We start from the raw sequence: 20,814 nt of genomic DNA, 5'->3' as shown, positions 1-20,814 counted from the left end.
CAGAGCCTGCTTCCTACTGGTTCAGCTTGCTTGACTAACATAATCTCAGATTAGAGGAATATGCGTCCACTCACATCAGCAGAATCTTGCCCTTCAAAGCCTCAACAATTCAGATGCCTCCTGGGATGTAAACAGGAAAATGCTACTGAAAGGCTCATACCCACTGCCCCTGGTAACGGACGGCATTGGTGACAATGTGGCAGAAATGGCTATTGGCTCAAAGTGGGATCTGATGGCAGTAATCAAACTATTGCTGGTGCTACTTGACAAATGCTTCGGCAGTCCTTCCAGTCACACAGGCGGCAGTGTGGTTCAAAACCTGTAGAGAGGGCTGGGGACATGGCTTCGTTGGTAGAATGCTTGTCTAGCAGGCTCGAAGTCCTGGGTTTGATCCCCAGAACCATATGGAGTGGGTGTGGTGGCTCATACCTGTAATTCCAGCACTGAAGAGGCAAAACAATTAAAAAACAAAAACAAAAACCCAAGGTCGTGCTCAAGTACATGGAGAGCCGGAGGCTAGCCTTGTCTACATGAGACCTTGTCTCAAAGAAAAGATACAGAAGAACACCTGAGAGAAGGCGCCTCTAATCCTTTTAAACGTACCAATGCACATGTGTATGTGTGTGGTATAATGCGTGTATACTTGTATATGTGTGTGTGTGTGTGCACACGCACGTATGTGTGTGTGTGTGGTGTGTGCGTGTGGTGTAATGTGTGTGTGAGGATGTGGACTTGTGTATCATGTGGGTGGAGGTCAGAGGACAACTTTGTGGAGATGGCTCTCTTTTCCTTTTCCTTTTCCTTGGGCTCTGGGGATTGAACTCAAGCAGACTGACAGGCTGGCATAGCAAGAGCTTTCTATCCACTGAGCCATCTCGCTAGCTGGAAACTCACCAAATCTTGCTACCAATTAGAAGTATTTGCTTTTTAGATCAGCATAAAACCCTCAGCACTTCGCTCCGCCCATCTGTGTATGCGTCATCTACAGGCCACGCCTCCAGAAGCTTGGGAGGACATGACCATGCAGACAGGAGAAAACGAGTTACAAAATATATCTACAAACCCTAGCAGAGAGTGGTACTTAGAACGTTTCAACAAACACATTAGTAGGAATAGTGGAGTCTTTCATAGTCTTTGATTAAAAAGTGAGTACAAAGACTGTGTCAGGGCTGGGTGTGTAGCTCAGTGGCAGGGTGCTTGCCTATGTAAACTATTCAAACTCTATGCCGAGTTTGATCTCCAACACTGAAGGGAAAGTAAAAAGGACCATATTAAAGAGATATTCATACCAGAATAGGTGTTACTAGCTTAATTTCTGTAGCTGGGATAAAACATCCTGATCAAAGCAATTCAGGAGAGGAAAGGGCTTATTTGGCTACGTCCCAGGTGACAGACAGTTCCTCATTTTAAGGAAGTCAAGGCAGGAACTCAAGCAGTGGTCACATCACATCCACAGTGTAGATCAGAGAGACACAAATGCACCCATCCTGCCTGCTTCTTGCTTCTAGCTTTCTCCTGCCCTACATAGTTCCCGCCCCTCTGTCTAGGGGATGGTTCCACCCACAATGGGCTGGGTCTTCCCACATCAACTAATAATCAAACCAATGCCTCCAGACATGCTGACAGGCCAACCTAATTCAGGCAACCCCTCATTCGGGCCCTCTTCCTATTATAGATTATAGATTATAATTATAGATTATAGGTTGTAACCTAGCAAGCTGACAGTTCAAACTAATCGCACATTGTCAAACTATACATGAGAAAAACAAGGACACTCTGGTGAAAGGTAAGACTACTGGGAAAAAATTTTCTCTCTCATCTCTTGAATAGCCCACAACTTTCTTGATGAATAAACAAAGTATAAATTAGATGGTAAAACTAAATAGAATAAGCTTTGGTACAGGTTAGTAGATGTGTGGGAGTTTTTCCCAGTAAAAGGTGGACTATCATCAAAGAATTTGTTAAAATCACTTGAAGCCACACCGAGGCACTTCACTGGCAAGCACACACAGGGACCTGCCAGACACTGTCAGAATTTGAGATTTGAGGGATTTTGAAAGCAGCTGGTGACCGCATCAGGACAGCATGGTTTTTACATCAATAAATCTATGTCGAATATGAAGAACAATAAAAACCGGACTTGGTCCTACATCAAGGGCGGCTTTGCACCTTCATCTCCTGCATTGGCCACATGATGCTCTTGGCTGAAAAAAAAAAAAACACAAGAGACCTGGCTGGGCTATCCTCAGATCTCTTTGAAGTCCGACACCTGCTTTTTCTAGTTACGTAGACACTAAGATGGACTCACTTTTAAAGCTCATTGGACCTTATGCCCCTGAAACTGGTTGCTATCAGACAGCTGAGCCATTATTTACCAATTAGCTTTTGTATGAAAGATGAGGTGGGCTCTTCTGCACAGAAGCCAATCCCCAAGGACAGTAGGAAAGGACTCATCCTGTGTGGAAGAAGGATACACACCGTGCTGGCTACACTCAGGTGTAAGGTTCTCTCAGATGCCACAAAAGAAAAGACAAGGAAGTGGAAGGGGAACTCATCTGTGACCAGGATCCTTGGTCTGGATACAATCAAGATACATTGTGTACAGTGTGAAAGAATAAGAGAGTCCTCAGCAGGTCCTATAGGCCATCTTCTCCCTACTATATACCCAGTGAATATAAAGGCTTAAAGATTTTTCTTTCTGGATTAAACAAAACAATGGCTCGCTAAGGTGGCTCATAAGTAAAGGGACTTTAGCACGGAGCCTGAAGATGACCCGAGTTTAACCCTTGAGATCCATCCACATCGTGGAAGGAAAAGGATGACTCCCACGAGTTGGCCTCTGACCTCCATCGTGCACTGTGGCACACACCCCTCGCCCCCGCCATTCATTTAAACAAACAAACAGAAAACCTTGGAGCAGAAAGGGGGATTTACACCTATAAGCCCAGCACTCAAGAGGCTGAGGGAGAACCAAAAACTCAAAACCAGTCTTAAGACCCTATCTCTATAAACAAAAACAAACACCACCAAACCCCATCTGTTTAATGTTCGTTTGTGCCTATCATGGGACTATTAGGGCTCAGAATACCATGATGTCTTTTATTTTTAAATTATGGCTTTCTATAAGTACGGCTTGGCTTTAGTTGTGTGGCCATATGAGAACTCTACAATAATTCAACAGCAGACCCTCTAAACCCCGAGTCTGAAAATGAACACGAATACTTCCATCTCACAGGTATGAAAACAGACAGAGCTGCCCAAGACACAAACAGGAGTCAAGCCTGCAGCTGATCCTGCACGATTTTTAGAGAACAATTCTTTCCTCTAGCTAAGTCAGGTCCACTACAGGTCTGAAAACAACATATATAGGAATTACAAAGAAACTGGTTTTGTGCCGGGCAGTGGTGGCCAGGTGGCTGGCCTTTAATCCCAGCACTCGGGAGGCAGAGACAGGTGGATTTCTGTGTTCGAGGCCAGCCTGGTCTACAAAGTGAGTTCCAGGACAGCCAGGGCTATACAGAGAAACTCTGCCTCGAAAAACCAAAAAAAAAAAAAAAAAAAAAAAAGAAAGAAAGAAGAAACTGGCTTTGTTCAGTTGTTCAGCAATGGAGGCCATTATCCAGATCCATCAACAATGGACCTGATTACAATTTTTCTAAGGATAAATAATCATGTTTTTTTTTAATCGTGTAAAACCCATGTTCTGGTGTTGCATGTTTGGCATAGACCAGACCCACCGGACTTAAAAGAATGTTCACATTGTGTACCTTGCTCCAAGTACCACGCTCACAAAGCTGTTACAGGTCTATGCAAAACCCAAGCTTAGAACAACCGTTCCCCTGGGTAATGCTGTAAACGGCTTGAGCACACCCCTTGCCTCTCTTCATGATGTGGCTAGCATGGTTAGAGGAAGCTGTGTTTCTTTTGTCTCCATGGCTAAATGTCACCCAAGAGTATAGATTAATCAAGCTCAATTCTTCTGCAGGAATTGAGCTTGGTGATGTAGGCAGATCCGTCTTCTAAGTAGGTGTAACTGCATCTGATCCTTCGCAAGAGCTGCCTGTGCAATGAGTAAGTAGAATGGAACTTTAGAGATGGGAAGAGACTTTAGAAGTCTGGTAGCTGCTTCTGTTTAGAATTGCCCTCCACTTTCATTAAATAGGGGAGTTTTATAATAGCCACATAAACTAGGTCAGTGTTGAAAGTTTCCTTTTGCTTCAGAGAGAAGATGGAATGGATTCCACAGAACACAGTACATTCCTGACTCTCGGGTCCATGCTGGGCAGAGCAAACTCTCTTGAGTTTGCCAACCAGTTACCAGGATTGGCAACTGTGCTTGGTGGAAGTCCCCACACAGCCCACCGTCTGCAGTGATGGAGAGGAAATAGAGCCTGCCGGGGGTAGGGAGGGCCGAAGGTCTGTAACCTATCACAGGGCAAGAGCAGCGAGGTCTCTGACCCCTTTGAGTAAAAGTTATGATGCAATGGGAAAACCATGTAAGAGTTTAATGGGTGAAACCACAAGATCTCATCAATATTTAAAGGCAGACTTTTAAGCTGTGCGGTCGGCACTCACTCCATAAGGAAACTATCCGAGATGTCTTACTCATCTTGAATTAGTCCTGTCAGGTACTAAACAGCTCCCATCCATCTTCCTCCAACACAGAGACCCTTCCCAGGTCTTCTCCAGCGGTCCTGATCATACTGTGGAATGATAACACTTGTGGAATAGGTTTTCTGTATAACATAAATATGTTTCACCGTGCCTGGGCCTCTAACCATTATATTTAAAATACAAGATAACTTAAGGTGGAATTTTCTTCAGGTAACTCCTCCACATCTGAGTGGTCTAGCTGCCTGCCAATCACTCTTCCGGGCCAAGCTCACTCTAAGTCACAAAAGAGCAGTTCCAGGACCCCAGGCTTCTCTTCCCAGACCCTCTCTCTACTTTTAATTTCCCATCACCCATTTGCCTCTTCCTATCAATATTTTCCTTTTCTTTCCCATAGTCAACTCCCAGGTTCTTGTTTCTAAAGATCCTCAACTACAGAAAGTTGAGAATTAAATATATGGCACCCAGAACACAACTTAAATATGCATGATACAGAGGGGCTGTGGATGTGTCTCGGGCAGTACAGTCCTTGCTAACATGTATAAAGCCCTGGATTTGACCCCAGGTAGAGGCAGGGGTCAGGAGTTTCAAGATAATCCTTCGCTACATAACAAATTTAAGGCCAGTTTAGGATACAAAAGACCCTACTTCAGAAGAAAGGAAAGAAGGTAGGAAGGAAGAAAGAAAGAAAGGAAGGGAGCAGGGTAGTGGTGGCGCATGCCTTTAATCCCAGCACTTGGGAAGCAGAAGCAGGCGGATTTCTGAGTTCTAGGCCAGCCTGGTCTACAAAGTGAGTTCCAGGACAGCCAGGGCTATACAGAGTCTCGAAAAACAAACAAACAAAAAACCAAAAAAAAGAAAACAAAGGAAGGAAGGGATGGAGAGAAGGAGGGAGGGAAAGGAAAGGAAGGAAGGGAAATTCTAGTTTTTAAAAGAGAACCATTTTTTAAGCCTTGTTGGGATGTGAGATGACACTGTCCACATAAGCCTGGTGACACGAATTTCGTCCCAGAACCCACATAGAAATAAACAGAGAGAACTGACCCCCCAAACTGTCTTCTGACCCCCACACTCACACCCACAGCTGCTTCTGCGTCTGCATCTGTCTGTCTCTCTTTCTCACATACACAAACACAAAATCTTACAATAATAATTTAAAAAAAGAAAAAAATTAAAAACCTATTAAAATACAATTGAGTGGGAATAAATTAAATTTCTTCAAAGAAAAAAAAAGGAGGTCACTTTCAAATTATTCAAACCAAGGCGGGCTCTAGCCTCTGCTCAGATCTTCCTGGGGAGGAACACACAGACAGACTGTAGTGTGGAAACTCAGGAGGGTGGGACTGGTGGGATGTAAAGGCTGAAAAGAAAGAATGGTTTTCCCTGCTCTCAACTCTAACTTTACAAAAACCTTCTCTACGAGAAGTTTAAATTATGCAGGACATTTAAATTACGTGAAACAAACTGGTTCATAAAAAATTTTTTCTATCCCAAGGGAGGCCCATGCTTGCAATCACAGCACTCAGGAGACAGAAACAGGAGGATCATTTTGAGTTTGAGGCTGTGAGGCTAGCCTGGTCTACACAGCGAATCCCAGGTCAGTCAGGTCTACATACATAGGTTAAAAAAAAAATTAGGGGCTGAAGAGATGGATCAGTGGTTAAGAGCACTGACTGGGCTTCCAGAGGTCCTGAGTTCAATTCCCAGCAACCACATGGTGGCTACAACCATCTAATGGGATCCAATGCCCTCTTCTGGTGTGTCTGAAGAGAGCAACAGTATACTCACATAATAAATAAATAACCAAATAAATAAATTAATACTGAATGAATAAATGAATAAGTCATTACTTAAAATTCAACTCTATTTTCATATTGATGGTATGGGATCAAATTGTGAAATAACTTATTTAGAAAGAAAATTTCTAAGATGCATAATAAGTCTTTATGGAAAAGAAAGGAGCTGGAGGAAAAGGGTGCCCTAGACCTCAGGAGCCAGGAGCTACTTTCTCCCTAAGAGTGGACTTTGGAAGCCTTAGGCTATGAAGCAGTCGATAGCTGAACACTGCCTCCTTCAAACAGCCAGGGAGTGGCCCAGAGAAGGTTGACTGACCAGAAAAGCAGCTGAAGAATGTAGAGCTGAGAAGGCATCTGAAGCAAAGTGCAGACTGTGGCAGAGAGTAAAGGGTGCAGGTGTGGCTCAGAGGCGGAGAGCTCGCCCAGTGACTATGAGGCCTGGGCTCCATCTCCAGACACAGAGCTAGAAAGCCATGGCCCTGAATTGCTTGGAGCCTCTGTAACAAACAAGTCTGTGTCACATCCACAAATTGCTCAGGGGCTTCTTAGCCATATCAAGATTCAGAGGTTTCCAGTATAAGGCACAGCTCCAAAGTGGACTAGGTGGCCATCCCTGAAGGTGCCTAAGGCTGTCCAAAGGCTCACCTTTCACCCCCTCAGAATAAGGCTCCTTTTACAAAAGTAGGAATATTCAATAAGCAGTTTTCCAAAAGCAAAACACACAGGGCAAACCTGAAAAGCCTCCTGCTATTGTGCTTAATGCAGTTGGTAAATATATACCCTGATCAGTGTGCGTTGGTGTGAACCAAATCACAGCATAGTCAGTAATGTATATTTTCATGTAGCCCAGGCTAACCCTGAATGAAACTGGAGAACGACCTGGAACTCCAGCACTATACCCCAGAATGCTGGAATTACAGGTGTATACCACCACACTCAGCTTATTCAATGCTGGGAAAATCAAACTCAGGACGTCACATATGATGAGTGAGGGAGCACTTTATCAACTGAGCGATATACCCAATGCAATAATTCCTAAATATTCACCAGCTGTGGCTCTTAACCTTGACTGCTTTTGGGAAGCATCCAAGAAGCTTCAAAAAGTCACACAGCTACGTCTGCTTTCCACTCCCAGTCTGGTATGATGTAAGAGCTACAAAGGTGACTTTACAGAGAGTCTCTGGACCTCAATTTTCTAAGGACATAAAACTGTGTGGTTGTATCCCAAGGTTGACTATATGAGACAGGTTCAGCTCACAAAAGGTAGGTGCCATGAATGTATGGACAAAGAAAGTGAATGTATAGATTAGGAAGGCCCCTGTCTGGGAATGCGTGGGGATTTGGGGAACTCGTTAGGAACGTACCTAAGACTTGGGCATGGTAGACAACCCCAGGCAGAAACGAGGGAGACAATGATTTAAACCCTTATTAGTACTAATAATTACTTGGAAATTATGTCACTTTCCTCCAGTAACTTCAAATCTGAATATCTAAGGATATGCATATGTTTCTAGTGTTATCTTTAACTTTTTTTTCAATTGCTAATTTTTAGTTTGTAACTTAGTGTGTAAGTTCTCTTACACAGTAGCCCTAGGCTGTCCTGGAGCTCACTTTGTCACTTCAAACTCCTGGTAATCCTCCTGATTCCTTCTTCGCTGGGGAAGGAATTACAGGTGTGCACCACCACCAAAATCTGGCTTTTGCTTACATTCATTGTTATTTCCTAATTAACAAAAGATTTTTAGTGTGGTTGAAGTGGATCTAAACATGTTAAGCACGCTTCAAGCCTCGGCTGTGTGCATGTCCCCCAGCCAGGACGAATGCAGCAAACAGTGTGCTTCCTCCAGCCTCGTAATGCACCTTCCACTTGTGGAAGGGTAAAGAGAGCTCTTCTATTCAGAACATTCATCTTGCGCCAAACCAACCAACGGGAAATTATGTGCCGGGGCCCGTGGAGCAGAGAGGGTCCAGTTTCTTAAATCATTTCTAAACTGATTCCACTGGCCTCCAATTTGAAGTACTTCCTTAGTGGACAATCTATAAAAAAAAAAAAAAAAAAAAAAAACTGGAGAGAAATGGCAGAGCGCCCCTAAAGTTCAATAAATTAGTTTTTAAAATGCTAATGAGGTAAGTATATCGGCAATTCCTGCCTCTCATTCTGGGGGCCAGGTAGTAAAGTCAGAAAAGAAAACAGAAGGGTGGAGAGGGGGAAAACCCAGCACTAGGCTCGCAATTACACTGGGAATTAATTACATGTGCTCTGAGATGATCTGAGTATTTGTAATCCTATTATTAACATTGTTAGGCTCCCTGTGTTTTTAAATTATTATTTTATTTATGCCCCCCCCCCCAAGGCAAGGTCTCATATGTCCCTGGATGTCCTAGAACTCACCAGGCTGGCCTCAAACTCACAGAGATCTGCCTGCTTCTGCCTCTCAAGTGCTGGGATTAAAGGCATGCACCACCACACCTGAGTTCTGGCTTCTTTTATAAACAAATGAAATTGGAGTTAAATCATATAGGAAACAGTGGGGGTGGGGCAAGGTAGAGGGGCTCCAGGAGCCTTCCTCCCTAGCCTCCTGCCTGTCTCTGCTTTAGGGTGGAGTAGATCCCACACAGCTGTCTGACTCACTTTCACACCCGGGCTGGAGGACACACTGAGTCATGGTTTCATTAGCTTTGATTCAGTATGATCTTACTTCCAGAAGTCCAGATTTGGGAGTCCCAAGAGAAGAATAAAAAAGATTCAGATGAAATTTAAAAATTCAAATTTTATAACAGCTATTGTTTAACTAAGGATGGGGGTGGGGTGGGAACTCAGGACTGAGGGTGTAGCTCAGTGGTAGAGTGTCTGCTAGCCCTGGGTTAAACTCTGGGATACCTCAGAACAGCAACAACAACCAGAGTGACCAGATGATGGCCATCCACTCTGGGGGACCACCTGTGTCAGAGAAGGATCATAATCATAACTCACTTTAGTGCTGGGACATGGTCTGGGAAATGCCAGCACTTGGAAAGTAGAGACAGAGGAGCCACAAGTTCAAGGCCAGCCCCAGCTACTCAGTGAGTTTGAGCACAAGGTGAGCTACCTGAGGCTCAGTTTCAAAAAGCAAAAGACTCAACCTGATATTCAAGCACTGTGGAAGACCAGGGAGGGTTGATGGAGTACAGAGGTGCGTGAAAGCCAAGGTGGGGGGAATACACACACACACACACACACACACACACACACACACACACGGTGGTAAGGTGTGGTTTGTATATGCTTGGCCCAGGGTGTGGCACTATTTGAAAGTGTGGCCTTGTTGGAGTAGGTTTGTCATTGTGGGCATGGGCTTTAAGACCCTCATCTCAGCTGCCTGGAAGGAAGCCAATCTTCCACTAGCAGCCTTCAGATGAAGATGTAGAACTCTCAGCTCCTCCAGCTTCATGCCTGCCTGGATGCTGCCATGCTCCTGCCTTGATGATAATGGACTGAACTTCCGAACCGATAAGCCAGCCCCAATTAAATGTTTATAAGAGTTGCCTTGGTCATGGTGTCTGTTCACAGCAGTAAAACTCTAAGACATAAGATCATGTGTGTGTGTGTGTGTGTGTATGTATACACAAACACATATGGTAAGGTCTCATACACACATATTTTATATATATCTATGTATATATATAATATATAATATATATAATATATATTTATATAGAGAGAGATCTCCAATACACCAAGGAGTGGAAGTCACTTCTCACCTCAGGAGACAGATCCTTCAGTTTTCTTGAAGCGTTCCTAACCTGACTCAGCTACTTCTCATTTTGAAGTTTATTCCTGAACAGTCAACATGAAACTCTTTCAAAGAGAACTTGTTAATGGCTGGAGATAGTGGGTGACATGGCTCAGCAAGTAAAGGCGCTTGTCACACAAACCTGGGCGACCTAAATGCCACCTTAGGTATATAGATGGACTCCCACCCACACGGTAGGAGGAAAACCAATTCCTCAAAGTTGTCCCGTGACCTCCAAGTGCAGGCTGTGACGTACCTGCCCTCACACAAACATCGTTTATACACAGGCAATTAAGAAAAAGACCACAGCAATGGCGGTGGTGCACGCCTTTAATCCCAGTACTCGGGAGGCAGAGGCAGGTGGATCTCTGAGTTTGAGACTAGCCTGGTTTACAGAGTGAGTTCCAGGACAGCCAGGGCTACACAGAGAAACTATGTCTAGAAAACAAAACAAAACAAAACAAACAAAACAAAAATCTGCAGTGAGACTTCTGAGGATCAGATCGGTGGCAAGAAAGGGAAGTCCATGGAAAACGACCTGAGGGCTGTGTCCTATCAGAACTACAAAGAATATGGGGAAATCAGTCCATTCATTTGCCCGGTATTTCAGAGAACCTGTTTGTGCGAGCTATTGGCAGGACATAGAATTCAAGATGCTCTCTGTAGCTTTCATATGACAGGATTTCTGGAAAGTACAGGTGACCTGAGGCAGAAATCCACCCTGCAGGGGATTGAATTCAGGGCCTCACCTATGAAGCCTGTATTCTGTCCCTCAGCTAAGCTCTATGCTTAGCCCTATTAACACAAGGTGTCTACCTGCTAGTACACCTGGCGGGGGGGGGGCAGTTTATATGTGAACTTGGGTGTACATGATGTGCGTGTGTGTGTGTGTGTGTGTGTGTGTGTGTAAGTCAGAGGCCAACCTCAGGATTCACTCCTCAGGCATAAACTGCTGCCCACCTGACTCCCCCTTTTCGGCTGGGATTACAGGGGCTGACCCCACAGCTAGCTGTGTTTGTGGGTTTGCTTTGTTTTGAGACAAAGTCTCACAATGTAGTCCTGGCTAGCCTCGAACTCTCTGAGGTCTTCCTCTTGCCTTTGACTATTTCACTGGTTCTAGAAGTTTTGATGGGCTAGTTCAGAGCCATTGGTCAAGGTACCAAGGCTGGAATCAATTGCAGCCACAGAAAGGATCCTCTGAGCTGAAAGGTCTCCTATCCTGCTATGGGCAACCACTGTACATCTAAGGAGAACAAGCTGACTCTAGAATTGTCCAGGGGAAAAATACGCCCCCAATACCACCCCTAGGAACTGGTGGATGGTTAACTGAGCAGGATAATTAAACTGGTGGTTAGTTGGGTCTCTCAAAGTTTGAGATATCCCTGTATCCTGTCCTTAGAAGATGACATGCTAGTCAGCAAAGACTGCCTCTGGAGACATGATCAGACCCACGTTCCCTTGCTTAGCTACAGTGTTCCCAGCTGCTCACTCAGGATCCCAGTTAAATGCAGATTCTGAGTCAGGAGGCCCTGGGTTGGAGCTGAAAGGCTTGAGTATAATGTTCCCTGGGTCACAGCGCTGCTGGTCCCTCAGGCCAAAGGTTGCAAACGCACGTTTGTGGGAAGAGACAGCGGCTCTCTGAAGCTAACCCAGAATCTGTACCTGTCCTGTGCCACTTCGTTGATGGTGATGAGGGGCAGGGTACTTGACTCATTTGCCTCTTGTTCAGTAAAAGGAGGGAATCTGACAAACACATCAACTACAAAGGATGCTCCGATGTGAGACAGCATAAGCCAACTCTCAGTAACTGTGAGTACCAAGGAACGTCACTTCTTTCTTGTGCATATGTACGCTTGTGTGTGTGTGTGTGTGCGTGCACGCGTGCATGTGCTTGCATGCGTGTGGGTGTGTGTGGAATTCATGTGCCAAGGTGCAGCTGTGGCAATCAGAGGACAACCTTGCCAAGCGTCAATCATTCCCTTCCACCTTGTCTGAGACAGGGTCTCTGGCTAGCTGGCACACACACTTCCAGACATTTCCATGTCTTTACCTCCCAAGGGTTCCCTCATCTTTACCTCCTACACCACCAGCTCCCTGTAGGATCCCTGGGGAGACAAGATGGATGCCACTGCATCCAGAATTTGGGCTCTAGGGGTCTGAACTTACGTCCTCAATGCGTATAGCAAGCCATTTTCCCAGCTCAGTCTCTTTTCCGAGGCACCCACAGCACCTGGAAGGTTCTGAAGTCTGCAGTAGAAATGACTGAGAACAGAAAATCCTGGACAGGGGAGCAGCCACAAAAAAGCTATAGCCCCATAAGCCTGCATGGTTGCAAGCACTTCCAAAAATAGCCTTTTCCTGTGTTTGTTCCTGTGATTTATGACAGTAAGACCTACCCTAGGATTTCCTAGCTGGAGAATTCTCAAAGGCCAGAGTTCAGGAAGAGGAAGCCTTTCTTCCCTAAGGAGGCCAGCACACCTAGACAGAAGCACCATCAATGAATTTCACCCTGCTTAGCCTCCCCTTCCCAAACGCCAAACTACAGCCCGAGGGAGAACCCTCCACAGTGTATCATAAAGTCCTTTGATCTAACTTGCTTGATTTGTACAGAAGTTATAAAAATGCACTTACTGCATGGAATCATCTTAAATGTGGATAATAAAAATTTATTATCACATGCAAGTAGGAAACTCTTGCCTATGGTATATATAACATATATTATAATCACATTTACTGGGAGTTTGTAGCTTTCGCCTAGCAAAGTATTACCATTCCTTTGTACATGTTAATATTTACCCCTGAAAACTTAAAGTCTGTGAATCCAAGTGTCAGGTTCCAAGATAATGTAGACAGAGTGTATACTGTTGTTTTTGTTTTTAATTGGATCATTTTCTGTTTCATGCAGCGCTCTCCCTCCCCTCCCCTCCCTTCTCTCTCCCCTCCCCTCCCTTCTCTCTCCCCTCCCTTCTCTCTCTCTCTCTCTCTCTCTCTCTCTCTCTCTCTCTCTCTCTCTCTCTGAGACAGGTTTCTCTGTGTAGCTCTGGCTGTCCTGGAACTCACTCTGTAGACCAGGCTGGACTCGAACTCAGAAATCTGCCTGCCTCTGCCTCCCAAGTGCTGGAATTAAAGGTGCCATCACTGGTCCTGCAGTCTCTATTGAGAGAAAGTCAAACCTAATATGAAATTCTTAAAAATCAGAGATCTTTGAGGCTAAAGGAAACTGCAAGAAACAAGAGAAAGTTCCAATGATGCAGATGAATCAACTGGAATTTTCGAACAGCACAATAAACAAAACAATTAAGCTGTCAGCTGGGCCTCCAAGGAAACTCAGAGCCTTAGGCCTCCTAAGGCCAAACAGATCCACCAGGCACCTGTTAGCTGCAGGGAAAACATAGGCAGTAAACTCCTCCTCCCCCAGATTTAAGCCACAACAGACCCAGAGCACAGCTGTAAATCTCCCATGCTGAAAGTCTCCCGGGGCCTTCCCATCCAGTTAACCTGGCATAGATTTTTCAGACCTACAGAAAGAGCCTGACCACTCCTCCAGTTCAGGATTCGGTGAGCACAGGCTGGTCTGCAGGGATGAGGGATGAGAGTCAGAGTGAGCACAGGCTGGTCTGCAGGGATGAGGGATGAGGGTCAGAGTGAGCACAGGCTGGTCTGCAGGGATGAGGGATGAGGGTCAGAGTGAGCACAGGCTGGTCTGCAGGGATGAGGGATGAGGGTCAGAGTGAGCACAGGCTGGTCTGCAGGGATGAGGGATGAGAGTCAGAGTGAGCACAGGCTGGTCTGCAGGGATGAGGGATGAGGGTCAGAGTGAGCACAGGCTGGTCTGCAGGGATGAGGGATGAGAGTCAGAGTGAGCACAGGCTGGTCTGCAGGGATGAGGGATGAGGGTCAGAGTGAGCACAGGCTGGTCTGCAGGGATGAGGGATGAGGGTCAGAGTGAGCACAGGCTGGTCTGCAGGGATGAGGGATGAGGGTCAGAGTGAGCACAGGCTGGTCTGCAGGGATGAGGGATGAGAGTCAGAGTGAGCACAGGCTGGTCTGCAGGGATGAGGGATGAGGGTCAGAGTGAGCACAGGCTGGTCTGCAGGGATGAGGGATGAGAGTCAGAGTGAGCACAGGCTGGTCTGCAGGGATGAGGGATGAGGGTCAGAGTGAGCACAGGCTGGTCTGCAGGGATGAGTGCAAACTGCCTGCCATAATAGATTTTTGTTTTCATTTCTCTCAGCAAAGAGCAGCACCACGCCTGGGGTGGCAAGACAGAACTGGTAATGTGGCCTCAGGCAAGGCTTATGGTCCCCCTATTAGGGAGGATAGGAAGAGAAGAGGCAAGAATTAGACGCAAAGCCCCTTTGGACCCCCTAGCTTCCTTCACCAGCCACACTCACTAATATCCTGTTCTATTAAAAGCAGACTGAAGAGGAAACCCAAGTGCAGTTTTATACGAGGGGGCTATTTTTAATCTTTGAAAACATTTTCAGTTTACAAGCACTTGTCTGACTGCCATCAATCACTCATTTTCTGAAGGGTGTAGTTAATGCCAGTGAGTTGAGCTGGATGGGCTGAGGGTCTTCTGCACTTTGGAGGAAACAGAATGGCTCGGTTCAGCTGAGTTGCCCATTCTACCACGGCCAAAGCTTGTTCTGAAGTGATGAAGAAAACCAAAACAAGCCAAATCCAGCCATAAGCAGTCCTCCTTGGGAGTTTACTGCTGAAGTAAGACAGAACAATAAACAAGTACTTAATGACCTAATGTCATTTGAAAACCTCCCACTGGCAAGAGGTCCCCAACTGCCCTTGCCTGTCTCCACCCTACAAGCCTTTCAGAATTCCTCACTACAAACTGTGACTGGGGATTGGGCCTCTTTCTGGCTTCCACAGTGGCACGGACCACTTCCCAGTTCACTCCCAACACACTGGAAACTGCTTTCTTTTACACTTTTTGAGCATGCATTTGCCTATTTTGATACTTGATGGACTTGGGCAGTCTTTGGATTATCTAGAAACTTTAAGTAACCAAGCCACCCTCTAAATCCACACAGAGTAAATCATGTTGCTAGCTACTTACACAAAAGTCCAGTCAGGCCCCGCAGTGCCTTGGGGATGGTTGATTGGGTTTTTGGTTTTTGGGTTTTTGTTGTTGTTGTTGTTTTAGACAGGGTCTCTGTAGTTCTGACCCTCCCAGAACTCACTTTGTAAACTAGGTTGGCCTCAAACTCAAGAGATCTGCCTGCCCTTGCTTCCGGGGTGCTGGGATTAAAAGCATGCACCACAACACCCCACCCTTGATTTTTTTTTTTCTTCAGTGCGTGTGTGGGGGCAACAAAAGCCAGGGCCTTGTATATGCCAGACAACTGCTCTACTCAATGACATCCCCAGCCCTTGTGTGTGGTATATGTGGAGATGTGTCTGCAGGTGCGTGGACAGGTTTTCGTGCAGATGTGGAGGTCAGATGCCAGGTGTCTTCCTCTTTTGCTCCTTTCCTTACTTTTTTGAGACAGGCTCTATCATTGCACCTTAAGTTCACTGTTTTGTCTAAGCTGGCTGGTCCATGATCTGCTTGTCTCTCTATCCTCCAACACTGTGGTAACAGGCAAATGGTCATACCTGGCTTTCACGAGGGATCCTGGGGATTTGAACTCAAGTCCTCTAGATTTCACAGCAAGCAATCGCTTTTCTTTTTAAACAAGTTCTCACTGTATTGTATTGGCTCAGACAACTGCAGCATGCCCATCAAAGAGAAAGGCTCAGGGCCCTTCCACAGGGTCACTCCTCCTCTGTTCACTCAGCTGAGGAACCTGGCAGTGCTTTCCTGCCGTGGGTTTTGAGAGCACTTTGCCGTGTTGACAGTTCCACACTCTCCTCCTGCCTTTCAAGATAAAGATGTAGGGTGTACGGTTTTAAAGAATGTCTCTACTTCCACACAGCACAGAGAAATGCAAGCATGTCCTCCATGAAGTTTCTTGTTTTAATTTGTCGTGTGTGTGTGTGTGTGTGGTTTCCATCTTGGTTTTTGAGCCAAGGAATCTTGCAGGTGTGAAGCCCATCAGGCAGGCTAGGCATTTTTAGCCAGCAAGCCCCAGGGATCCACCCTCTCTGCCTCCCTTTATCCCTGGAATTCCTAAAGCGTGCCACCAGACATGGCTTGCCCCAACCCCCAGCCCTATGAGTTCTGGAAAATGAACTCAGGTCCTCTGTTTTAAGGCAAACAGTCTAGTGACTGAGCTAATTTCCTAGTCTTCCTACTACATTGGTGTTTTGTCTGAGTGTATTTCGATCTGAGGGTGTCAGACCCCTGGAACTGGAGTTACTAGCTGCTGTGTGCTGGGAATTGAACCAGGGTCCTCTGGAAGAGCAGCCAGTGCTCTTAACCTATGAGCCATCTCTCCAGCCCCTTCCCACTGAATTTTAAAATAGGATCCTATACTAGTATAGCATGTCACAAAATGTCACACAGGCAGAATGGACTGGGCAGGAGATGCTGGATGCAGAGAAGAAGTCACCCTGGACAGTAATTGATCAGAAAAAAACAAAACAAAACAAAACAAAACTAAAATGTGCAGAACTCTGTGATCTTTGCAGATGGAGTGAGACAGAATTTTGAAAGCAATAACTTGCAACTGTGAGATACAGAAAAGTGGAATCGGGGCTGGCTTTGAAGGAGAATTAGCAGGCAAGCTGGGGATAGAGCGCCAGAGTGGATGCTAGCTACAGACAAGGTGATGGTATACAACCTCCAAGCCTGAAATAAAACCTCACGTGGTTCCACGAGGCCAGGCAGGAATCCTGAGGATGCAGAGCCAGTGGGATGGGTCCTGCCGATCACTCCATCATGCCCCTGCAGCATCCAGGGCCACCTCGGCCAACTGACCCTTAAACACTGCTACAGCTAAGTACTGGTGATTGCCTTTACAACCCCAAATGAGGAGGACAGTGCCTCATTATCTTAGAAGAACAGACAAGGCTTGACCCTTCGCTCACTCAGAGAAGTGCTATGCAGGGCTGGGCGGGGGAGGATAAAGAGGTGGGAGGAGAGAGGAGCAGGTGCACACTGTATAATCCCCAAGCTTCCCAGCCCCACCCCCTTACCCTGGGAGGATGGGTGTACTGGGTACGTTTTTTTTTTTCCTTTGTCAACTTGACTCAAGCCAGGGTCATTTGGGAAAGAGGAACTTCAGTTGAGAAAACACATCCCTCAGATTGATCAGATTGGTCAGAAGACTGTGAGGGTATTTTCTTGATCAATAATTAATGTTCAGGGATCCAGACCACAACGGGTGGGTGATACCACCCCTGGACAGGTGGCCCTAAGCTATATAAGAAATTGGGCTGAGCAAGCCCAGGGGAGCAAGATAATAGCCAGTGTTCCTCCATGGCCTCTGCTTCAGTTGTTGGCTTGAGTTTCTGCTGGGACTTACCTCCATGGACTGTAAGCTAGCTGTCAAATAAAATAAACCCTTTCTTTCCCAAGTTTCTCTTAGTCAGAGTTCTGTTAGAGTACTAGAAAGTAACCTAAGACAGTGGGCAAGAGGCTTTGTATGGGGTAAGAAGGGGCACTCCTGGGAGGGTGTGGCTGGTGTGACGAAGTGGGGATGGGTGAGAGAAAGAACTGGAAGGAAGAGGCTAGCCCAGCCTTTCTGTATCCCTGCCTCCACTTCTCAGTAAGGAGGTCCAAAAGTGCACAAACCTAACTCAGTCCAGAAACTAGAGGCCTCCCATTTCCTCCTCAAGTGTCCTCCATTAGAAAATATTAATTCTATGTTTCCATGAATCCTCCACCAAGGTAATAACAGGACTTCTCATTTTTTTGTTTTGTTTTGTTTTGGTTTTTCGAGACAGGGTTTCTCTGTATAGCCCTGGCTGTCCTGGAACTCACTCTGTAGACCAGGCTGGCCTCGAACTCAAAAGTCTGCCTGCCTCTGCCTCCCAAGTGTTGGGATTAAAGGCGTGCGCCACCACTGCCTGGCAGGACTTCTAATATTAAAATCTACACTTTATGCCCCTAATTTGTATTTGATGCATTTCTATTAGTGATCATAGGAGAATATTAAATCTGAATGTGGGATGAAAGCTGTGACTCTCAGTGTTTCCAGTTAGCGAGGAAACAGAACCTACCGCAGTCATGCATTTACCTACGTTACTAGTTTATGTTTCTCGGAATCTTAGAGGAAGTCCTCCTCCTCCTCTTCCATCTCTTTAATTATTACTTTTTTAAAAAAATTAAAGATGCACATCTTTAATCTCAGCGCTCAGGAGGCAAAGGCAGGCAGATCTCTGAGCTCCAAGTCAGCCTGTCTATACTGACTCTTCAGGACAGCCAAAGCTATCCAGAGAAACTCTGTCTTGAAATGATTGCTTTTATTTATTGTCTGTGGTGTGGGTGGGTGCCATGCATGTCACAGTTGATGTGTGAAGGTCAGAGGACACTTTTATTTTTTTTTTTTTTTTTGGTTTTTCGAGACAGGGTTTCTCTGTGTAGCCCTGGCTGTCCTGGCACTCACTTTGTAGACCAGGCTGGCCTCGAACTCAGAAATCCGCCTGCCTCTGCCTCCCGAGTGCTGGGATTAAAGGCGTGCGCCACCACGCCCGGCCTCAGAGGACACTTTTAAAAGTTGGTTCTCTCTCTCTCTCTCTCTCCATGTAGATCCCTGGGATCAAACTCAAGTAGCCAGGCTTGGTGACAAGTGCCTTAACTCCCCAAGGCTTACATGGAGTTCCTGAGTAGAGCTAACACTGAAGGGTCAGGGAGACAGCCCGTCCTGTATATCACGATAGTACATGCCCAGGTATTATTGCCAGACACACCTTCTCTGCGAATGACACTGGGTCACACTTTGGGAAGTCCCCTTAGTGAGCAGAGATATCTCCACAATTCTATAAAACAAGGGCTCTCCTGTTACAAGTTAAAGGGAAGCAACCAGCTTTGGTTGTGTGGGACAAACCCCTTCTTCCGGCCTAAGGAGCAAAGTGCCAAGTCTTGCTTTGTTTAAAACCCAACAGAATAAGTATTTGTGGATGAAATCCTATGATAGCATTTGACTTCAAATAAGCCAGGGGAAGGTGGAAGCAGAAAAAGATGGATCGGGAGTTATCCTGAGCTAGTTTTTCCCCGACTGCTGTAGTTCTAAATAAAAGAATTGGGTGTGGTGAGGCACATGCCTACAACCCGAGTAATTCTGGCACTCAGGGGATAGAGGCAGGAATTGCTTGTTGGAGGCCAGCCTGGGCTACAAAGTAAGACTCTGTCTCAAAAAAAAAAAATTAAAAGAGATAAAAGAGATGAGAGAGAGAGAAGAGAGAGAGAGAGAGAAAGAGAGAGAGAGAGAGAGGAAGAAGAAAGGGCTATAGAGAGATTTGTAGAGTAATGGTTTGTTTTCTTTAAATTCTGTAAACATAATCCTATACACGTCACATCTTCGAGTGTGGCAGAGGAGTCTGCAGATGGTACACTTTGTGGTTCACATGATGTGGAAGTGACACAGGTTATTCTGAGAATCACCGTATAGGCCAGAGAAATGCTTCTCAGCCAAGGATTTTTGTCTGTGTGAGGAATACTTTTCTCCACATGAACAGCTCAGGGCTGGCTAGAGAGGCAGCATCAGGCAGCGCACTCTGCTCTCACCTTGGAACGCAGCGAGTTCCATTCTTTAGTCCAAAAGGCTGGCCTGTCTGGTTTGGCTTCACTCAGGGTCTAAGTCTGGGCTCAAGGTAAGTGCTGACTTACACAGAATACCCTTCAGTAAATAGAAAAGAACTTTTCTTTTTTTCTTCTTAACTATCGTTTTGATCTTTTCTTTTCAACAGCGGCAAAGAAGCAATTTTGGAATGAGACTAAGAGGTCTCAAATATTTGTCCTGCCTTGGGAAGAGCAGCAGAGGATGTGTCAGGAGAAACGCTGTACCTGTCACACACATGCGCCACACGCACACGCACACTCAAAAAGCACAGCTTCCGGGTTTATTCTTGCCCCACTTCATTCCATCAAGGAAGGAGAGACAGTGGTGGAGAGGGACTATATCTCGGACCCTGAGGAAGTCCATTCTCCCATTGATTCCTGGTGTAGACATGTGACTTGCTTTGGCCCACGAGGAAAACAATAAATATGATGCACAGAAAACTTATAAAACTTTTGTGTCTCGCCACTTACGCTTCCTGCTGTCCCTGGTGACGCTGTGGTGTGACCACTACTATGTAAACAAGCCCAGACCAGTCTGACAGCCTTCACGTGGACCAACTACCAGGCAGGTGTGTGAGGCCATTCTGCATCTCCCATCCCCAGCCAAGTCACCAGCTGACCACAGAAAGAGCCAGGTTACGTAGGAACTGGCCAGCTAGCACATCTGAGCATCCTGAGAAGTAATATTTAAATCACAGTGACTGGGACAGGCACTACATGAAGAACACACACACACACACACTGGAGCAAGGCAAGATGACTAAGAGATGATAAGTAGAGAACTGAGCAGCATGGCACACATGCCCCCGCTCACTCTTTACACCACATTCAGTGGGGACTTACTCTTGCTATCACCGAATGCCAAGTAATTAAAATAACCTAACGGAAGTTCAAAGCTGACCATTCACCTTAATATCCATCTCAGACACAACATTTGCTTCAACTCTACAAA

General features: G+C 45.9%; 1 protein-coding gene and 1 long non-coding RNA gene across 2 annotated transcripts in view; one reads left to right on the top strand and one right to left on the bottom strand.

The window, feature by feature from the left end:
• The window catches only part of Myo1e (myosin IE), a 196,746-nt gene that overhangs the window by 166,582 nt on the left and 9,350 nt on the right, over nucleotides 1-20,814 (bottom strand). The gene's annotated exons all lie outside the window — the stretch shown is intronic.
• On the top strand, nucleotides 11,801-20,262 carry LOC110301145 (uncharacterized). The gene is made up of 3 exons (XR_015048978.1): nucleotides 11,801-11,989; nucleotides 18,831-18,972; nucleotides 19,991-20,262. It is a non-coding gene; the product is annotated as an uncharacterized LOC110301145 (long non-coding RNA).

Source organism: Mus caroli, unplaced genomic scaffold (genome assembly GCF_978045245.1).
Source record: "Mus caroli unplaced genomic scaffold, Mus_caroli_1 scaffold_11, whole genome shotgun sequence".
In the NCBI taxonomy this organism is placed as follows: Eukaryota; Metazoa; Chordata; class Mammalia; order Rodentia; family Muridae; genus Mus; species Mus caroli.
This window is presented reverse-complemented; position numbering and strand designations above follow the sequence as displayed.